The sequence below is a fragment of the Lepisosteus platostomus genome, chromosome 16, assembly GCF_059453375.1.
Source record: "Lepisosteus platostomus isolate fLepPlt1 chromosome 16, fLepPlt1.hap1, whole genome shotgun sequence".
NCBI lineage: Eukaryota > Metazoa > Chordata > Actinopteri > Semionotiformes > Lepisosteidae > Lepisosteus > Lepisosteus platostomus.
In genome coordinates, this window is record NC_142626.1 from 9,367,199 (window position 1) to 9,387,532 (window position 20,334).

Here is a 20,334-nt window from a genome sequence, read left to right on the forward strand (position 1 = left end):
AGTAATTCCCTGCAAATGCTGCAGGGCATCCCAGTGGAACCCACCCACATTTGAGTGATAAAGTGCACGTCTCCTCCTAAATCAATGTAACGACCTTTTATTTAGAGAGCACAGCTCGCTGCCCCCCTACTCCTGTGGCCTCCTGCTGTCTCCCCATATACTCTACACCACACCTTTGAGCAGTGAAATGAGAGAAGCATGACAATTGTGCTATAATATCCCATAACAGAGAAACAGACACCCCATTAATAGTACATTTTAGCTTGAACTCATTTTGCCCAATTGACTGGGATAGACTAAGGGAGGCTACAAGGAAGCTCTCTCAAAAGACCGTTTATCCTCATCAGACAAATCTCTTAGCTGGGAGATGATTTTTTTCCTGTTCTTCCCTGTCAAATGAACCACAGGGCAAATCCCTGCTTTCTTCATCCTGCATGCACTGTCTACAGATTCTCTTAAAATGACCTGTATTTTTTTACAATAATTGGAAACCAGAGATCTTCCCTGGTCACCCTGTCTATTTCCGCACCTTAACCACCATATTTCTCTCAATCTGTCGGCAGAGTTTAGCCAGTTCTGCAAATTTCACAGTGGTGTTATCCACCAGTCATGATTCTGAATCTACAGCATTTTAGCGATATCTGGTTTCAAGCCACTCAACTAATTCTGCTTAATTACCAATGAGGAATCACCCCTTTAATTGAACCTAAGCCTAAGTAGTACAAAGCACAAATGCTAACCACTGCGGGACTGTACTGTCTTAATATATTTCAACTTTTGTTTAAATTAATTTTATACAAATACTATGTTTAGATAACTCATTTAGGTCCACCTGTACTGTGCTGGTATTTGTACTTATACGTTTTAGACGCTCTTATGTTTTCTAGTCGCTTAAGTTGATTTTGATTTGCTTTAGTCAAGTTTCTTTAGTTAAGTCTCTAGCCAGTCCGGCTGGCTAAACACACTCGCAGCGTCATTTACTGTACCAAAACTCACAGTTACGCACTGAGGTCTTTTACACACACACATGTCGGCACACAAATTCATAAAACACACATACAACTCTTGAATATTTTTTGTACTACACCCTTAAATTATTAGATTATGTGTTACACCTCATGAACATTATAGTTTTGGTTTTAGCGTAAATGCACTGTATTTTGTTTCACCTCTACATGTATCTCCTTCAACAGTGTAACTTTTTATAAACACAATATCACTTATTCCAATATCTGTCTGTTTATCCTTACACCACTGTTCAGCCCAAACACCATCTGAGAGTCTGTGCTTTTTTTCAGCTTTTCCTCACATTCTTTAACTTGCATTTGTCTGATACATAATCAGACACCTCCACTGCTTCATCAGACAGCCAGTTAGCACACATGTACAGTTTCTTACTGTGTCATGTGAGGTAACAGCTCATAGACAATTGCTTTACACTTGGAAAAAAACTGTGCATTGCTGCAGTCATGCAACTAGGGGCGTCTGTTACCTCCAGATCTAAATGCCTCTCAGAGTCTTTAGAGAGGACTTACTGTATCTTGCACTGTTCACAAGTAAGGAACGAGAACACGTGCAACTCTCCTCCCAGATAAGTAACTTACCATCCCCAGAACGCCAGCATTGATGCTTTTGCCCCAGGGTGGACTTACGCACTAGGCTCCAGTCAGAGCTATTCTCGGCTCCCAATGTCCTTTAAATCCTCCTACTAAGTGATTTGCTCTTTTATTATGAGGTGCTTTTATGTTTGAGTGTTGTGTGTGTATGTTCACAAACAATAAAAACATCAAAAGCATACACATTATCTACTTCCCACTTTCACTCACATCGGGCATCCCCTTTTACCTTCTGTAGGGGTTTTGTGAATTTATTGGGGCAATTTATTAATTGTAGCAGCAATCACCAGGTGGTTCGTTATGGCTTTTAGATAATCAATCAATCAGTGACGCACACACATAGATTCAATAAACGAGATACATTTATTAATACATAAATTGTGCATAAAACATATAACAGTCTGCCTGGATACAGGTGGCAGATCTTACTGTGAGGGTTATCAAAATGCAAGGTATATAATCTCGAAGAGATGCAAAACACAAAGAGATACAAACAAAGAATATGCTTCAGTATACCATTCGGCTATACTACCGTTAATCAGTCTACATTAGCTACTCAAAAGTAAATACATTACTCATATGAATTGGATTGATATCAACTTGTGTTGAGGTAACAGTTGAATTCTAGAGATGCAATGTAGAACATTGGGTTTACTTTTCCAGATGTAGATTTGTATTTCCTGGTACAGATACCAAGACCAGCTAGCGGCTGCGTCCAATAGCCAATAAGCATCGTCCTCTGGCTTTTTGCCAACCAGTCTTGGTGCAGCTCGGAGATGGACGAATTAGGAGGAGAGATTTCTGCTGTGGCGACATGCCGACAGTGTCTCTCTCAGGAACCTACTAGTAGTCTGGCTGATTAGTAGAAAGTCTCTATGCACAGAGCGTGACCACGGGTCCGAGCAAGTCACTTTTTAGAGGGAAGAAACTCGGTTTGCTTCTGATGTAGCGCTGTTGCTGAATAAAAACGTATTCAAGTTGTCGACAAGAGTCCAAACGTATACTCTGGTGATCAAGCGAAGCGTCCACATTGGTGTCGGCTAGCAATTTATGTACGGGCATTCCTTGGGCCGACACTTTGCTGAAACAAGGTTCCAGTCCCAGACAACACTCACTGTCACGTGATTGTCTCTGAGGGTGTGAAAAGTGGCCGGAGAAGCAAAGTTTCTGAGCTGTGCAGTGTCTTTTAAACCAGGACCAAGACAGGTGGTGATTGGTCGAAAGTTTAGTGGCCATTTCTGACCCACATGGGGTTACCACGCCCTGCAGGTTCCTGATTGGTTGGTCAAAGTGAGAGATGAGTCACAATGACCTCTGACATCTAGGACCGCAATCCAGATGTTCCCAAAAATCTTAAAGACAGATAAGCGCCAGGAATGGCCATTGATCGTGATAGCCAAGCATGGCTCGGCACATCCCCATTTGGAAGCTGCTTCTTATCTCAAAGATAAATCTAAATCAGAACTGCATGAATAGCTTCTCTGTGGCTGCACCACAGAGATGAGAAAGAGAGATGGGGCCTCATTTAGGAAGCACAGCAACACTTAATTCTGTCTTATTAATAAGCATTGCTGCTACAAATGTATATAAAAAGAACAGGTTAATTCTCAAATTAATTCTCAAATCTGGTAGGGATTCAGGGAAACAAGTGAGAATTAATTATTAAACAGAAAACAGATGATACAGATAAGGATGTGTTAGTTTGACGTGATGTAATCAAGTACCACAGGGATCTCTACTAGGACCACTGCTCTTTATTAACTTTATATCTGTGACCTAGATTCCTGTTTAAATATTGAAATGGTCATATTTTCAAATATGGAGGAAGCAAACCGTAGAAGCAGCAAATTAAATTTCAAAGATTTAGAAACAAATCACGACTAAGCAAACACATTTATCATATTGTTGTAGAACAATTCTGTTATAGACAAGATCTACTCTGAGGCTGTCCATTATAAAAGTATCATCACAATACCTGCAGGAAACACATATGTACCTAAAGCAATAAGCAATAAAAATAGAAAAATATATTCCACTCCAATTAATTCGTAATACTATAATCAAACTAATAATATTACTACAGAAATGTGTATACTGTATTATTGCAGAAAAAAATATATTAGTTTCCGTGAATCCAAACTTACTACCCCGAGCCCGTTTATTCCCATTGAACAAATCCTGCAGTTTTCTATTAAGCAATGTTTTCCAGTATCACGTCTATCATGTTATAGTATAAGCCTGTATGACAAAGAAGCATATTTTATAGGACTCGTACATTTATTTCTTTGCATTTTCAGCAGAAAAATGTAAGAGCTAACAATACTGCCCCTCATCTTCTTCTTCTTGAGTTGACATCTTCATTCCCACTTCAACACATTGTCTAACTTCTTTTATCTCTTCCTCAGAGGCTGGGGGCAATGCTCCATTGAGTGCTTTTTCAATCTTCTCTGTTCTTGATTTTGTATTCCTTTCAAATTCTATTTTATTTTTCAGTACAATTCTTTTTATTCCTGCTTCTGCTTCTTCACAGCCAATCTGTAACTTTTTCCGTTCTGTATCAAAGTCAGATTTGCTGGGGTCTAAGGCCATGAGTTTCCCCAAGCTGCTGATTCTATCCATGAGGTACAAGTTGGAGATCTCTGTGTAGGTCCCAGAGATCATGTTCACCAAACTGGCAATATTAGATGCTTGGAAAGCTTGGTTATACAGCAGATCTCTCAGGAATGATTTTGCTGAATAGCCAAGCTTGGAAGAACCTTTAAATGTTTGTTTAGGTTGGTTTTGATTATGTTGGAGAGCATGTGGAAAAAGAATACCATCTTCTCCCATTGTTCCTTTACTTTTCCCATCGCATCCAGTCCCTTCGTCAGCATTTTAATAGTGGTCTTGAAGTCGATTTCTTTCACCTCACAGCTCCTCATTGTGACTAGGATTTCAGTCAGGTCACTGTGGTATTTGTCCAGATTTTCCAAGCTTTTCTGGAACATCTGTTGTGCTTGATTCATCTGAGCTCGACTCTGCTCTATGCGAAAACGGGCGTTGTCAGCTGCGACGTCGCCTGCACTTTTTCTCTGTGTACTTTGCTCCTCTTGCTGTTTGGCCAGTTGTGGGGGGGTTACATTAAAGGCAGAGGCACCTGTGAAGCCTTTACTCTCGGTATCAAACTTCATAGCCTGTGTTTTCAACTTTTTTAGTTTTGTTATTAACTCTTTTTGTTTGCTTTCTTCACAGACATTGTCTGGAGCAATATCTGTTAGACAAGAGCAGATTGTAAGAATGTCTTCGCACATTTGCATTGCTGTTATTTTTGGCTTGCAGTCTTCTTCTTTTTCCAAAGATTCCTTAACTCTTTTCACTTGATCTGCCACCCACTCAGACTTTGCACATTCCTTCTTTTGATCATAAAGTACGCCCCAATGTATTTTGTCTTCATGAAAAAAAGACTTAACTAGTTCTAGGAGACTCAAGAGAACCTGTGATTTGGCATAAACATTGCCTAACGCAATGGGATTTTGCTCCTTACTTGTTTTTCTTCCAAGCTTAGTTACACTTGCAGTACAAGCACTATAACAGATATTAACTAAATTAGTGAGGCCCTCCACAAAGTTCATGCCAACAATATCCCAACCACTGGGCAGAGAATCCATGGCTTTTTTATATTCTTGTTGAGCTTCATCCAACTGCTTTTGCATGTTTTCAAATGTCTTATTTGCTCTACGTTTTCCTTCTTCTGCTGTTTGTTTCCTCAACTTGGATTCCTCTATTTTCTGCTTCAGTTCTTCTAATTCTTCACTATAGGCTGCCTTAGCATTCAAACAGGCCTCCATCAGCTCTTGAATCAGATCAATGACAAAGGTGAATTTTTTCTCTGTGAGCTCTGACAGGATTTTACACTCCTCTGCTATGGAGCTGATGTTTTCTAGCTGGTCAGGGAGCATGAGCTCGATGAGCTTGTCGTCATCTCGGACAATCAACTTGACTGCTAATTTTACATACTCTGGCACATTGGCAGAGTGGAGACGAATCTGGTCCATGTTCTTATGGGCCTCGTTGAACGCACCCCATCCAGCATTGCACACTTGCATGAGACAGGTGCGGAAGGACTCTGGGTAACGGATGAATTTAAAGCCATCTTTTGGGGGATTTTTATTGATAGAAAAGTCTGTATTAGAAGAGATAAAGACTAATTCTCCTAAAATGGCTATGGAAATTGGAGCTGGCATCAAAATCTCTTCCCAATTAGCATAAGGTTTCATTAGCATTTTGTTGTCATTTCGTACATCTTCAGCCTTGGTGATTTTTTTGGTACCTTGTATTATTTCCATGATTCTTCTTCCTAAGAGTAAAGGATAGAAAATCAATTTGTGATCTGCAATTATGTGTTCATGTGCAGTTGTACACATGGAAACCTTTCCTAAATATTCTGGATATAACATTGTTAGGAGGTGATCCTGTTAACATTTTGTGTGACAAATGGGGGCTTATAAAATTTTACAATTTTAGCATTATATTATTGTATCAACATCAGTTCAGAAAATATTTGGATACTTTTATTTCAAGCAGCAGAAACAGTATTTATTTTTATCCAGAGCTGTAATGATCTGATTTATCATTATTAAATGTGAAGGATGCTGAATGTCAGCAAAAACTGTAAGAAGATATACAAATTGAAGTTAAGTGATAAGCAAAAGGTTTCAGACCCATAATTCAGTACAATAGAGTCGTGTTTACCTGACTTTCATTTATCTGACATTCCGTTTTATCCGACATAGCCAATTACCATAGTGTACAGTATATACTGTACGCTATGCATGTGCATGAAAGATCCCCCTTAGAATTTCTGATCTTGCTATTCACTGCTTCTATAATAACATCTTTAGCAGTGCACTGAGATTTGTGGTTGGGTTTTGATCAATCATCATGCTGCAGTACAGCTTACCAGCAACTACAGCAAACTGATGTGAGTTAATTTGATCCTTTTCTCCTGGCAAAAGTTCTACAGTTTTCTGGGCATAGCTGATGGAATTGCCAAGTCTTACCATGAATTTCTATGGAATTTTCCTTTTGCTAGTTAACTTCAATGTGGCCGTGCTCTAGTAGAGGTCATTGTCTTGCTGAAGAGTACATTTTTCTATCTAATATAAAATTCTTAGATGACAACAAAACCAAATAAGTCATTTGAATGTCAGGTGTATGTCTCCTTAAACAACTCCTATAGGTAATAACTTGTAGAGTAGGGATTTTAGAATGGATGTACCAAAAGTTAACTCATGCAAATTATTGTATGTATGGATCTGCATATCTCTGACACAATAAAAGCCCTTTTTATTTTAATTAATAAAAGGTACCTCAAATTAAAATATAATATTTAAACTTAGCAACATGCATATCAGGCAACCCAGTTATCAGTATTGCTGCCTTGAAGCACTGGGACCCTGAGTTTAATTCTAGACCTTGCTTTGTGTTTGCATAGGTTTCCTTTCACAAAGCAAAAACTTACTGTTAGATTAAGTGACTTCTGAGAAAACTGGCCTTGGTACTGTATAAGTTTGTTTTTGTGTTTGTGTGTGCCCTGTGTAATGCACTGGTGTACCATCTAGGGTGTATTCTGCCTTGTGCCCATTGCATGCTGGGATAGGCTCTTGCTCTGCAACATCACTGTATTGGATAAAATGGAAGGAAATGGGCCAGCAGCTATATCACCCTGCAGCTCTCAACTGGCTACCCACTGAAGCTAAGCAGGGTTGACCCTGGCCAACCTGGATGGGAAACCTCCTCGGAAACTATGTTTGCTGCTGGACAAGGTGTTAGTGGGACCAGTGGGGGGCACCCACCCTGCAGTCTGTGTGGGTCCTAATGCCCCAGTATAGTCTTTCTGATGAGACCTTCAACCATGGTCCTGACTCTCAGTGGTCATTAAAGATCCCTGGGCAATTCTCGAGAAGAGTAGGGAGTCATTCCAGTGTCCAGGCCAAATTTCCCCTCTTGGCCCTTACCGTGGCCTCCAAATTGTCCCCATGTATGATTGGCTTGCACTTGCCTCACCACAATCCTCACCAGGAAAAGCACAGGTGGAAATGGATAGAAACCCTATAGTCTCTCTTGGTAGCCTAAATATTGTGTCTGAGATGATAAAGTCCATAAGATTTTAAATTACACAGTGAATAGTGCTGTGAAACAGATTGTTAATCTATACTCTGTATGTCTCCTGATGCAGACTTTATGTGTACATATACTTGCATATATGTGTGAGTGCCTTAAGGCAGATTAAGTAACAACAAATTTCATTATCTACACCACTGCTGTCATAGTGTTATAAACATCACAAATAGAACTCCTATCACAAGATTTTCTTTTTATAATTTGTAAAGTGCAAATGTCCAATTTTCTTATTAGCTTATTGTATTTATATACTTGGCACAAAATACCTTTGATGGTTTGAGATTATTTTGGTCTGTTAATCTCAAATACAGAGACTTAAATGTTATAAATTGTTGTGAAAGGTATCACTACAGTGAAAGATTAAATTTTGGAGTACAGACATTAAACACACAGAAAAGCAGAAATAGCATAGTTTTGCAATGCTTAAAAGAACTGCTCTCACCAGCCAGCAGCAAGAAAAACTCTCACAATAATGAGTGAAGGTGGAGTCCTGACTGATAGAGGCCAGGAAGATCAGGGTGGGCACCTGAAGTCACAGACTCTGCTGAGGAAACATGAGACAGCCAAACACTTACACTCACATACCATTGTATTCTAAACCATTAATTTCTAGTCACTTTTTATCCAATACAGTAACTACCTAGTGGAAACCTAAACAAACATGCAGAGGATGTACAAATTCCATGTAGACATCACCCAAGGATGTAAATCCAGGGCCCCAGCTCTATGAGCAGCAATGTTAACTACTGTGCAGCAAAAAAAATCATTTATGTTGTATTAATGTTTTACTAGGATTACTTGAAGTAAGAAGTAGTTCAAGTACGTAGCTGCATCAGCATCTGTAGGCTGCAAAGGAACAAGTAAAGGTTTATTCTCTGTTGAAAAGAGAAGAAAGGAAACACAATGTGGAGCCTTCTTTGGGTTCCTCACATGGTGCAGCGAATTCCTTGATTTTCCTGTGAGAATCCAACGAATGTGTCTCTCCTGATAAAAATAACTCCGCCCTTTGATGACTTACCTGTGCTTACAATCTCAGCTTTGCTACAGTTATTAATATTTGGAAATAGTTATGGCAATGGTATTAACTTCTATCCTGACTATAGAAAATATAGAATCAATAAAATGAGTATACTAATATACTCATTTTATTTCCCACTCCAAACTCTTTTGTAACATATATACATCTGTATTGAATGCAGAATTTATGTATCAAGCAAATACTGTATTTATGTAAAATAACATTGAAATTAGGCAGTGTTTAAAAGAAGAAAAAAAGTACCAAAAGTACTGTTAAAGTACTGTTACTGTATATGTTGGACTTGAACATAGTGCACTGCAATCATCTAAGAGGAATAATGATAATTTTGTATATATTTGCTTTGTCTCTATTTGGTTGATTTCAGACAATTAAAACTGCAAAGCATAATGCCATCATTGCTTCACAGAGGAGGTAATGTTCTTTGGAGGTTCTGCATATCCTTGTTAACATTTTACCTTTCCATTACTTTGGGAAAGGTTCATCTTAGTCTCATCTGTACATAAAATTGCAGATGCTCTAAATGTCTTTTGACTAATCTTCAAAGCTGGTAAAGGAGAAGCATGATTAAGGTAAGGACATCTTCAGCCACCTCCAAATCTGGGAACAATGACAATAATAAATCTTCAATGACTTAATTAAATCACCACCTACTGTATAGTCAGTTAAGTAAAATATTTTAAGCACATTCTTAACTCAATTTAAAATAAGATGTTAGGTATTTCTTCCTTGTTTACAATGTGTACATGTATCAAAACTGTTTTGTTTACCTTTGTTTATGGTGTTAATATTTGCAAGCAACGTAATCTGTAGTTTCTTCTTGTGCGTCTGTGGACTCTGGCTGACAGATTCAGTTCCCAGTGCTGCACACCGTGCTCGTGTTGGATTCACTGCTAAACTGCTAGGAGAGGATACAAAACTGCAGAGGCCCATGTGATGTTTTGCACAAGGCTATACCTTTCATTGTATCTCAGGTTGTCTAAAATCATAAAGTAAGGTATGTAATACAGGTAAATTGATCAATGTTCCAGTAATCTTAACAAATGTCTATTACCCTAATAGGGATGACAGGAGCCTAATTAACTTTTTTCTTGGATTCTCATCACTTGATGCTTAGGGGAGACTCTAACTTTGTTCTAAACTCTACATTAAACTGTTGCTCCTCTAGGTGTTTTCCTGTCAATAAGACTGCATTAAACTTTACATCATTTCTTTATTTTTACACTATCTCTGATGCCTGGAGTTTTCTTACACTCTTTCATGGCAGTTTTCAAATGTCCTCCTTTCTCTCTTTCAACAATGTCTATCTCACACAATAATTTAATGCTCAAACAGTAATTTCATTTTCAGTTGCAAATAGTAAAACTCCCCTATTACAGAACTAAATCTATCAGTCGAAGATCCTACATGTCCACCTTTGGAGAATCAACCTGTTGTTGCTCTCTGACCTGGATTTTATCTAATTTATTATTTCCCAGATAGAAATACTTTTAGACACAAACACCACCCCAGACATTTCTTATGGAACTTTATGGGAAACTCTTAAGGCTTCTCTTTGGGAGCAAATATGTCCTTCTCCTTCTTCTTAATACCAATCATTTGTGTTCCCCCTTCTCTCCAAGAATGATGGGGGAAAGATCTTCAATGGAATAGAAACTAGGTTGTGACAGTTCAGCATTCACTTTAAAACAACATTTTAATGTAATTTGAAGAACTGAAAGAGTAGAGTGATACAGTGGTGGTTAGTATTGCTGCCTCTTACAGCTGACGCCCTGGGCTCCATTACAGACCTTATCATGTTATCTACATGGACTTCAAATGTTTCCTCCAGGTGCTCCAGTTTCCTCACATAGTACAAAGACATACTCATAGGTTTATTAGCATCTGGATACATAGGCCTTGGTCTGAGTGTTGATAGGCTCTGGCTATTTTACAGATGCAGTCATTCAAAACGAGCTGGGAATGCTGCGGTAAAACGTGGTTGGCTTGTCACCTCACAATGCATCATAATGGGTCATATCGCGTCATATGGTATAATACTGCAGTTATGATAATAGTATCAGGAATCACCGCCAGGTGGAGCTAATGAAGCTAAACCTCTCATGTACAGCATTTGAGCTGTTGACAGAAAATGCATGCTTTGAAATTCCGGTCACTCCTGAAAGACAATCTTTTTCCAATTAAGAATTTAAGATGTATACTCTTCAGACTTTTAATAATTGTCAACTGTGTATTACAGCAAGTTAATCATTAAACATTAAAAAGTCAGTATTTTTTATAAAAGCAAGATAGCTAAGTTGGACAAAAGTACACAACCTACAACCTTTGTCATAAATGTTTAAAATTATGCAGAAATATTTTATGCATCAAAGTCTTTACGGAAGATATAACTAATAGTATTAATAATGAATGAACTTGGACAGGCTCTAAGCTCAAAGTACTACCATGGTCTACTCTCTTTGTAACTGTTTGTAAACTAAAAGACATTATTTTTTCATTGACAAAAAATAACAGCACAGCATTTCGTTAATCTGATCCTGTATTCATTTCCAATCATACAAAGTAAGTCTTGAGAATCTTCGATTCACCATGCCTTTCACATGCTCATAAACGATATTAATTTAGGAACATAAACTTATTATGTAAACTGTATATGGCTGGTATTGGTAGTTTAAAGAAAAAATACACACCAGTATCCCACTTTCTCCCTTAAAATTTTAAGCATCAAAGTCTTACATGTGGTTATTTCGGAAACGTTTTTCCGTGCTCCTTCTGACCATATTACGTTTATATTGTAACGCATATGGCCATCAGGGTGTGTAAGAGCCGGCTTACCAGAACGGTGACGTTGTCGCCCTTCCCTGTGATAGCAGGACTACAGCTACTAGGCTGTAGAGAGATCTCTTTTTGGCTCACCAGACTGGGTCGCTGTTGAGTGACACAGGAGTCCTGGGTTCGAGCCCCCGACCGTGGAGGGCCGACCTAATGCGGTAAGGGTGCCCGCCTGAACCCCCGTTGCGTTACAATATACTTTGTGAGAAAAGTGACAGTTTTAAGCTTTTCTGCGAATACGCTCATTATCAGAGTAAACAAAAGCATACTTTTAGAATTTGATTAATAGGGAATATAATCGCATATCTAAAGAAATTAACGATATAATTATATTAATCTAATGCAGCACAAACTGTTTGTGGTGTGATGGCTTAAGTGACTGAAGCTCTGGCTTAAGTGATAGCCTGAGGTTGGGTGTTTAAATCTAGCTATTGTCATGAGTTTTCATTTAACAAATAAACATTTCTTTGAAAAACTAAAAGAGCAAATATTATGGACACTGTATTGAAATTTTTTATATTTCAAAATATCACAACATGTTCGTACTGTATGTACACAGCGGTACCGCAGGGTGTAGGGCGCAAACCCATATGACCCCATAAGCGCTACATTATTAATTATATCTTCTGTGTCACATTAATATAGGAATGTTCTTTTTCACAAATGTAAAAAGAGGCGATATGCTTTAACTGTTCTTCAACTCTTCTACAGTTTACAGAGAAATTCCAGAGCTTCACAACATTGTCCTATAATACTCTTCTTGTGTCTAATTTCTAGTTTAACAGGATTTGAGCTACAGTATATGAATATAATTATATTGTTATTAATTTCTTTAGATACATGATTCCATATTATATTCCAATTTAATCAAATTCTAAAAATGTCAATATAGTGTCCATAATATTTGCTCTTTTAGTTTTTCAAAGAAGACTTTCAAAGGCTTGAGGTGTCTGTTAAATTGCCCCACTGAATAAAGTGTTTTGAATTAAACCGGTTTAACTGCTCTTAAGCATACTGTAGTTTTTGTTCACAGAACTTTGTCAGTGAAAAAAATGACCGCTGGCACTTTTCCTCCCCCCCTACATTCTCAGAGTAGAATAGGTGAACCTTCCAATGAAAGACAGTCCCCCTTCCCCCTGCGGACAGACTGCCAAATGTTTTCACTGCCTATTATTTGAGCTACATTAATATAATTGTATCATTATTAATTTCTTTATATACGCGATTCCATATTATATTCACCATTAATCAAATTAAATTAATCAAATTAATCAAATCAAAAGTATGATTTTGTTTACTCCGAGAATGAGTGTATTTGCAGAAAAGGTTAAAACATTATAACTTTTTATTAAAACCCTCCACATCGCGTCAGGCCTAACAACACCTTGTAACTGTGGCTACAGATGTAGCCATTCAAAGCGAGTGGAACAGACACGTACCGCAGGTAATTGGCTGCGGTGTCGCGTATCATGACGCAAGATGACACTGGGTACCGTGGTACGTGATTAGTTGACCGACAGGGGCACTCGTGGTCCGTTGGTCTGTCGTAGAAAGACTTACAGTAAACGTCTTTACTGTGCCCGTTGTAGATATTGTATTTTACCACTGAAGGGAAATCTTAGTAGCTGAGCATAAAAAGAATAGGAGCATACTGTAACGCGTGTGAAGGCCATAAACTATATTAATTTTGGAACATAAACATACAGTATATAGCTGGTCTTGGTACTTTAAAGAAAAAAATACACATCAGTATTCCATTTCTCCCTAAACATTTTAAGCTTCGAAGTCTTTAACTAACGTGATACCGGAGTCAACAAGCATACTTTTAGAATTTGATTAATAGGGAATATAATATGGAATCGCGTATCTAAAGAATTTAATAACGGTATGATTATATTTGTGTACTGCGACAGGGCTGTGTAGGGCTGTTTTGCCTCCCTGTTCATGTGAGTTGTCCTGTAGCCTACTGGTTTACATGCCTGACTGACAATGCACAGGTTGTGTGTTCAAATCCAGCTGGTGCTGGACTTTTCTTTTAACAAACATTTCTTCGAAAAAATAGAATAGCGATATTATGGACAATCAATTGACTTTTATAATTCAAAATATCACAACATAATCGATTCTAAGTCATTTTTGATAACAATCAACAAACAAACATTTCTTTGAAAAAATGAGACGTTTCCCTTGGTCAGAGATATAAATATATAATATATAAATAAATTAAATTTAACTAGCATGTGAAATAGCATGTGAAAAAGTGGTAGTTTTAAGCTTTTCTGCTAATATAATATGGAATCCCGTATCTAAAGAATTTAATAACAATATGATTATAGTCGTGTACTGCGACAGGGCTGTGTAGGGCTGTTTCGCCTCCCTGTTCATGTGAGTTGTCTTGTAGCCTACTGGTCTATGTGCCTGACTAACAACTTGCAGGTTGTGTGTTCAAATCCAGCTGGTGCTGGACTTTTCTTTTAACAAACATTTCTTCAAAAAAATAGAATAGCGATATTATGGACAATCAATTGACTTTTATATTTCAAAATATCGCAACATGATCGATTCTAAGTCATTTTTGATAACAATGAATAGTCACCTTCTTCCCTTCTGACAATGGTCCCTGCTTCTGCTTCCTGCTTCTATTGTGTGTGTATGTGCAACAGAGTAAATTTTTATAGAGAAATGGAGGCTGGACAGTATGCGTTACAATATAAACATTTATATTGATTTAAATCGTGTTCTGATTTAAATCGCAAACGCGTGTTTAATTATATGTGTTTTTTAATCATAATCAGGCTAATGCAACATAAATTGATACAGTATCTTTGTCTTCTAAGTATCTTAATAAACTTTCAGCATAGCTTTCTACCCGTTAAGATGTATATTACTTGGGATTTTGGGATCAAACGTGGAAGGATTAGATTGTAATCGTTTTTATTTGTCAAATACGTGATTGTATTTCTGAATGTTATGTGACACCTACAATAGTTCACTGCTTTAAATACATCGAATTAAGAAAGTTATGTGTAGCACTTTAGATCTTTTTTTCTGAACCAGGGAAAATCTGATCATGTTTCTCTATAACAATAATAAAAAACTTTATTTTACATATCACCTTTAAAAGTGGTAGTACCTTTTTTAGTACAATATTTTTGTATTAAATTCCCTATTAATCAAACTCTAAGAGTATGTATCGGCTTGTCAGGCAGGTCTTTTTTCTCTATTTGAATTGTCGTTTACACCTCGCACGACTTTAAAAGCTAGCAAGACAGGTTTCGATTCACATTAGCTGGCGAGCCTTGTTAACAAAAAAACTAATAATAATGTAACATACCACTGTTTGTTCATGAACAAAGTTATACTGAGATTTCCTTAGATACACGATTAAAAAATAAACGTTTCATGTGTTGCTGTTGTGCATGCCTGTGGAGTGTATCTTATTAAGCTTTAAATTGCATTTTGAGCACGGTTTTTGACTTTTTTTAAATTGCATTTTGGGTGCGGACAGCACATACAAGGGTTAATGAACTGCGGCAAGAAATTTAAAATAGTATTCTTTAGGTGTGAGGGTAGGAGTGGACCGCAGCAGGCATAATCAGCAAACCAGGAAAACAAAGAATAGGACAGGTGAGATGTGTATCCAGAAAGCGAGTGATCAGAAAAAGGAAATGGTGTTACGCCCAGGTTTTCGACCCAATTGTTTTAACTTGCTAATGCATCAGACACATTTCCTGGTGTATTGTGTTTTAAATAAAATAGGAGTGTCTTTCCCTGGCATTAGCTCATCGGTATGGTGTAAGTTTTATCTGTACCATACCATACAGTATATAGGTACAGAATTCAAGCTGCACCACTGTATCGCTTTGGTAAGGGGACAGACAATGACCAAAATCACGAATACTTTCTCACACCAAATAATGAAGATGAAAAGAAATGGGAAGTCAACACGGGACATTGTACAGCAGTTGGCTTCGATGGACATCTTCGTTTCTGAAAGCACAGTGAGACGGCATTATAAAGGGGAGAGGAGGCAAAGAGAATCTAAACCGAGGACGATTCAAAGGTAAATAAATTTCTAAAAATACCTTTCTTGCATGTAAATACAACTACGCACATTATTTTTAAAACTAACTGCTGATCTCTTTTTTTTCAAGTCCTATTGTGCGAGCTATCGACAAACTGACTGATGAAAATGAGCTACCGGCGATGCAAGTCCAAAGACGGCTATGGGCTGACCTCGGTGCGAATATTAGCCCTGACATCGATAAGAAGAGTACGCAGGAGGCTTGGATGGAGATACAGAAAACATGCCCCATGATAAGGCTAAAAAACAAAGAGGAAAGACTCAAGCAAGCGCTCCAATGGATTGAACAGGGGGAGGCATTTCAGGATGTACTTTTTACCGACGAAACAACAGTGGCTCTGGAACAGTTTTCAACAATGGCATTTTGCAAAAAGGGGAGATATGTGGACAAGCCAAAGCCCAAACATCCACTGAAGGTTCACGTCTCGGGGGGTATATCTAGAAGAGGCCCGAGACTACTTCTTATTTTCGAAGGAATTATGGACCGTGTATTCTTCGAGGAAGTCGTGGTCACACAGCATGCTGCTCCATATATCAGGGAGCAGTTTGGATCAAGGCACCGTCTCTTTCAAAACAACGATCCGAAACACACAGCAGCAAGGGCGAGGCTTATAGCAGAAGGAGTGAACTGGGTGAAAACTCCAGCCTAATCCCCAGATCTAAATCCGATAGAGATGGTTTGGCATTCGTTGAAAGACTACGTTCGGAAAACCGCTAAGCCCGTCACAAAGCAGGAACTGATCGATGCGATCTATAAATTCTGGGAGGAAGAACTGACCGAACAAAATTGTAACAATTTTATTAACAGGCTGTTTCGTGTTCTTCCTAGAAGTGTTGACCGGGGCGGGGGACATTCGGGAATGTAAGTCTGAGAAAGACAGTCTCACGTTTGTGGACAGTCTGTCCACAAACAAAACATGTAAAAAAAAATGTAAAAAAAACCAATTACTTTTTGTCAATGAAAACCGGTGTGTGTGTCTCTCTCTGCTGGATGTCCCTCTCACTCTCTGCTGAATGAATAAAAGAATTTTATTGAAAACGCGTTTGCGATTGTCTGGTATTTACTTTGGTCCCTTTTAACTGTTTTTTTCGGTCTACAGTATTGCTTTGAGACGCCACTTTAAAGGTGATATGTAAAATAAAGTTTTTTATTATTGTTATAGAGAAACATGATCAGATTTTCCCTGGTTCAGAAAAAAAGATCTAAAGTGCTACACATAACTTTCTTAATTCGATGTATTTAAAGCAGTGAACTACTGTAGGTGTCACATAACATTCAGAAATACAATCACGTATTTGAAAAATAAAAACGATTACAATCTAATCCTTCCACGTTTGATCCCAAAATCCCAAGAAATATACATCTTAACGGGTAGAAAGCTATGCTGAAAGTTTATTAAGATACTTAGAAGACAAAGATACTGTATCAATTTATGTTGCATTAGCCTGATTATGATTAAAAAACACATATAATTAAATCAGAACACGATTTAAATCAATATAAATGTTTATATTGTAACGCATACTGTCCAGCCTCCATTTCTCTATAAAAATTTACTCTGTTGCACATACACACACAATAGAAGCAGGAAGCAGAAGCAGGGACCGTTGTCAGAAGGGAAGAAGGTGACTATTCATTGTTATCAAAAATGACTTAGAATCAATCATGTTGCGATATTTTGAAATATAAAAGTCAATTGATTGTCCATAATATTGCTATTCTATTTTTTCGAAGAAATGTTTGTTAAAAGAAAAGTCCAGCACTAGCTAGATTTGAACACACAACCTGCCAGTTGGTAGTCAGGCACGTAGACCAGTAGGCTACAAGACAACGTGCATGAACAGGGAGGCGAAACAGCCCTACACAGCCCTGTCGCAGTACACGAATATAATCATATCGTTATTAAATTCTTTAGATACGCGATTCCATATTATATTAGCAGAAAAGCTTAAACTACCACTTTTTCACACGCTATTTCACATGCTAGTTAAATACTTCGATGCTTAAAATCATTAGGGAGAAATGGAATACCGGTGTGTATTTTTCCTTTAAAGTACCGATTCCTGGAATCTGACTGGTTGACACCCTTCTGAAGTGGTTCCATAAAATCTGGTATACGGAAAAGAAAGCGTTGATAAATACAAGTGTCTTTTAATACAATCTTTGCTGTGCTCTTGAGGATCCTTGTGATATTTTGAGCTCTAGTTGAATGATAAGTGTCGCATTTTAAATCATTTTCGTAGTTAGAAATTATGAAACGCCCTGTTAAAAGCAAGGAAGTTTTTATGCCCGTTGAAGTAAAACAAAATGCCTGACAAAGTATGGCTTGGACAGATTCCAAGTGCTTGTACAAATGTGCTAAAGAAATTATACTTTGAGTATACAGCTTGTCCAAAGTCATCCATTATTAATACTATTAGTAATATCTTCGGTAAAGGCTTTGATGCATAAATATTTCTGATAAAGGTAGGTTGTGTACTTTTGTCCAACTGAGCAATCTTGCTTTCATGAAATATACCAACATTTTAATGACTGATGATTAACTTGCTGTAATACACAGTTCAAAATTAAAGGCTCAAATGCTGTACATGAGAGGTTAAGCTCCCCCTGGCGGTTTTACAAGGTGACGCTGGATAGTTTCCGGCAGAGCGTCAAATGACGTGCGATTAACCATGTGACACCGCGTGATACCGCCACACGCCCACCGGGGTATGCCGCGAAATACCTCACCCATTTTGAATGGCTGCATCTGTATATCCACGATATAGCACAGGCCTCGAGTGCCTTATTGCTTAAATAATTAAATTCTGAAAAGTATGAGTTTATTTTATTGTGATAATGAGCGAAAGTATACATGGAAAATGGTAATCACTTAACTTTGAACATTTTGTGATATTTAGAAATACCAACAAATCCAATATAGTGTCGATAATATTTATTATCAATAATAACGACAATAGGAGCAGCTTCAAATTATTCGTTGTTATTAGTAAATGACTTAGCTTCGAACAGTTGTGATATTTAGAAATATAAAAAATGTCAATATACAGTAGTGTCCATAACATTTTCTATTTTAGTTTTTCAGAGAAATGTGTATTTGTTAAAAGAAAACTTATGGCAATAGCTGGGTTTAAAAACCAGACCTCAAGCTCATAAGACAAGCACTTAAGCCATCACACGGGAAGCACTGAAACTGAAGCACACATAGAAAGTGTATTATACTACTGGTTGAGCTACAGTACATGAATATAACTTTATTGTTATTAATTTCTTTAAATACGTGATTCCACATTATATTCCCTATTAATCAAATTCTGAAAAGTATGCTTTTGTTTACTGCAATAACGAGCGTATTTGCAGAAAAGATTAAAACATTATACTTTTTTACAAAGTATATAAACTTAATATGGTTGGTAGGAGCATGTAAAAACTTTTCCAAAATAACCTCAGTATGTAACTGAATGCAAAACTTTGAGGCATAAAATGTTAAGGAAGAAAGTGGAATACTGGTGTGCATTTTTCATTTAAACTACCAATACCAGCCATATACAGTTTACATAATGTTTATGTTCCTAATTTTATATTGTTTATGACCTTCAGACGTGTTATGCTCTTATTCTTTTTATGCACAGCTATCAGAACTTCCCTTTAGTTGTAAAATTCCATATAAATATTCAATACTAAGCGGATTAAATCATGCACAGTAAAGATATTAAATGATTAAATCTTTTCACTAATGACCAATGCACCACGAGTGCCCCTGTCTTAATTGACAAGATATAGGATACATGTGGAGCTCTAGCCTGATAAACCCTTCAGTAATTGTTTTTCCTTTAAGATTAGAATTATTGTTATGTGTAGTTAAACACTTCATATCCCTGATATAATTAAAATATACAAGATTGTTCACAGATTACAAGACATAAAATATGCTTATTTTTGTATTGCCACTGCAACAGTCACAGATTTTTGCACAGGGACTATTCTAGCTATTAATTTAGCTTTCACAGCCACCTCTGGGACCGTCAACAATAACAATAGAAGATTTGGTGCACAGTTCTAGTAGTTCAATAGATATAGTCAGTAAAGTAAAATAGTTTACAAGGAAAAACTACAATAACAACTCAAATTTACTCACATAGTGTTGGGTATGTATTTTACTAACAATCATTGCATTTCTCAGATTAAAAAAAATGTTTTCTCTAACAATTGAATTGTTGTTTCTTACCTCTGTTTACGCTGTTAAGATCTGTAAGAAGTGTAATCTGTAGATTGTTCTTGTGCTTCTGTGGGCTCCTGGCTGAGAGATTCAGTTCCCAGTACTGCACACAATACTGATACAAAGCCACAGAGCTTTTATAGTAGAGAGATGCACTTTCACTTTCAATTTCCTGTAATAGGTGCTGTGTATTAACTTACATATTCCATGACTTCTAACTTTTAAGAATTTATTTTGATTTAACCTAGCCCTTCTAAATCATCCCCTGCTTTATAAATTGTACTAAATGTGCAGTCATAAATAAAACTAATTGTATTAAGTATTCCAATTGCATATTGCAACTTAATAAATGTCTTTAGGTAACTAAAAAGTGTATTTTTCTTT

At 37.2% G+C, this 20,334-nt stretch overlaps 1 pseudogene across 1 annotated transcript; it reads right to left on the minus strand.

Annotated features, from left to right (window-relative positions):
• Positions 1–1,960: 1,960 nt before the first annotated feature.
• LOC148646826 (uncharacterized) lies at positions 1,961–20,121 on the minus strand (annotated as a pseudogene). The gene is made up of 2 exons (XR_015927635.1): positions 19,960–20,121; positions 1,961–5,952 (listed from the first exon to the last, which is right to left on the minus strand). The product of XR_015927635.1 is annotated as an uncharacterized LOC148646826 (transcript).
• Between the last annotated feature and the right edge of the window lie 213 nt (positions 20,122–20,334).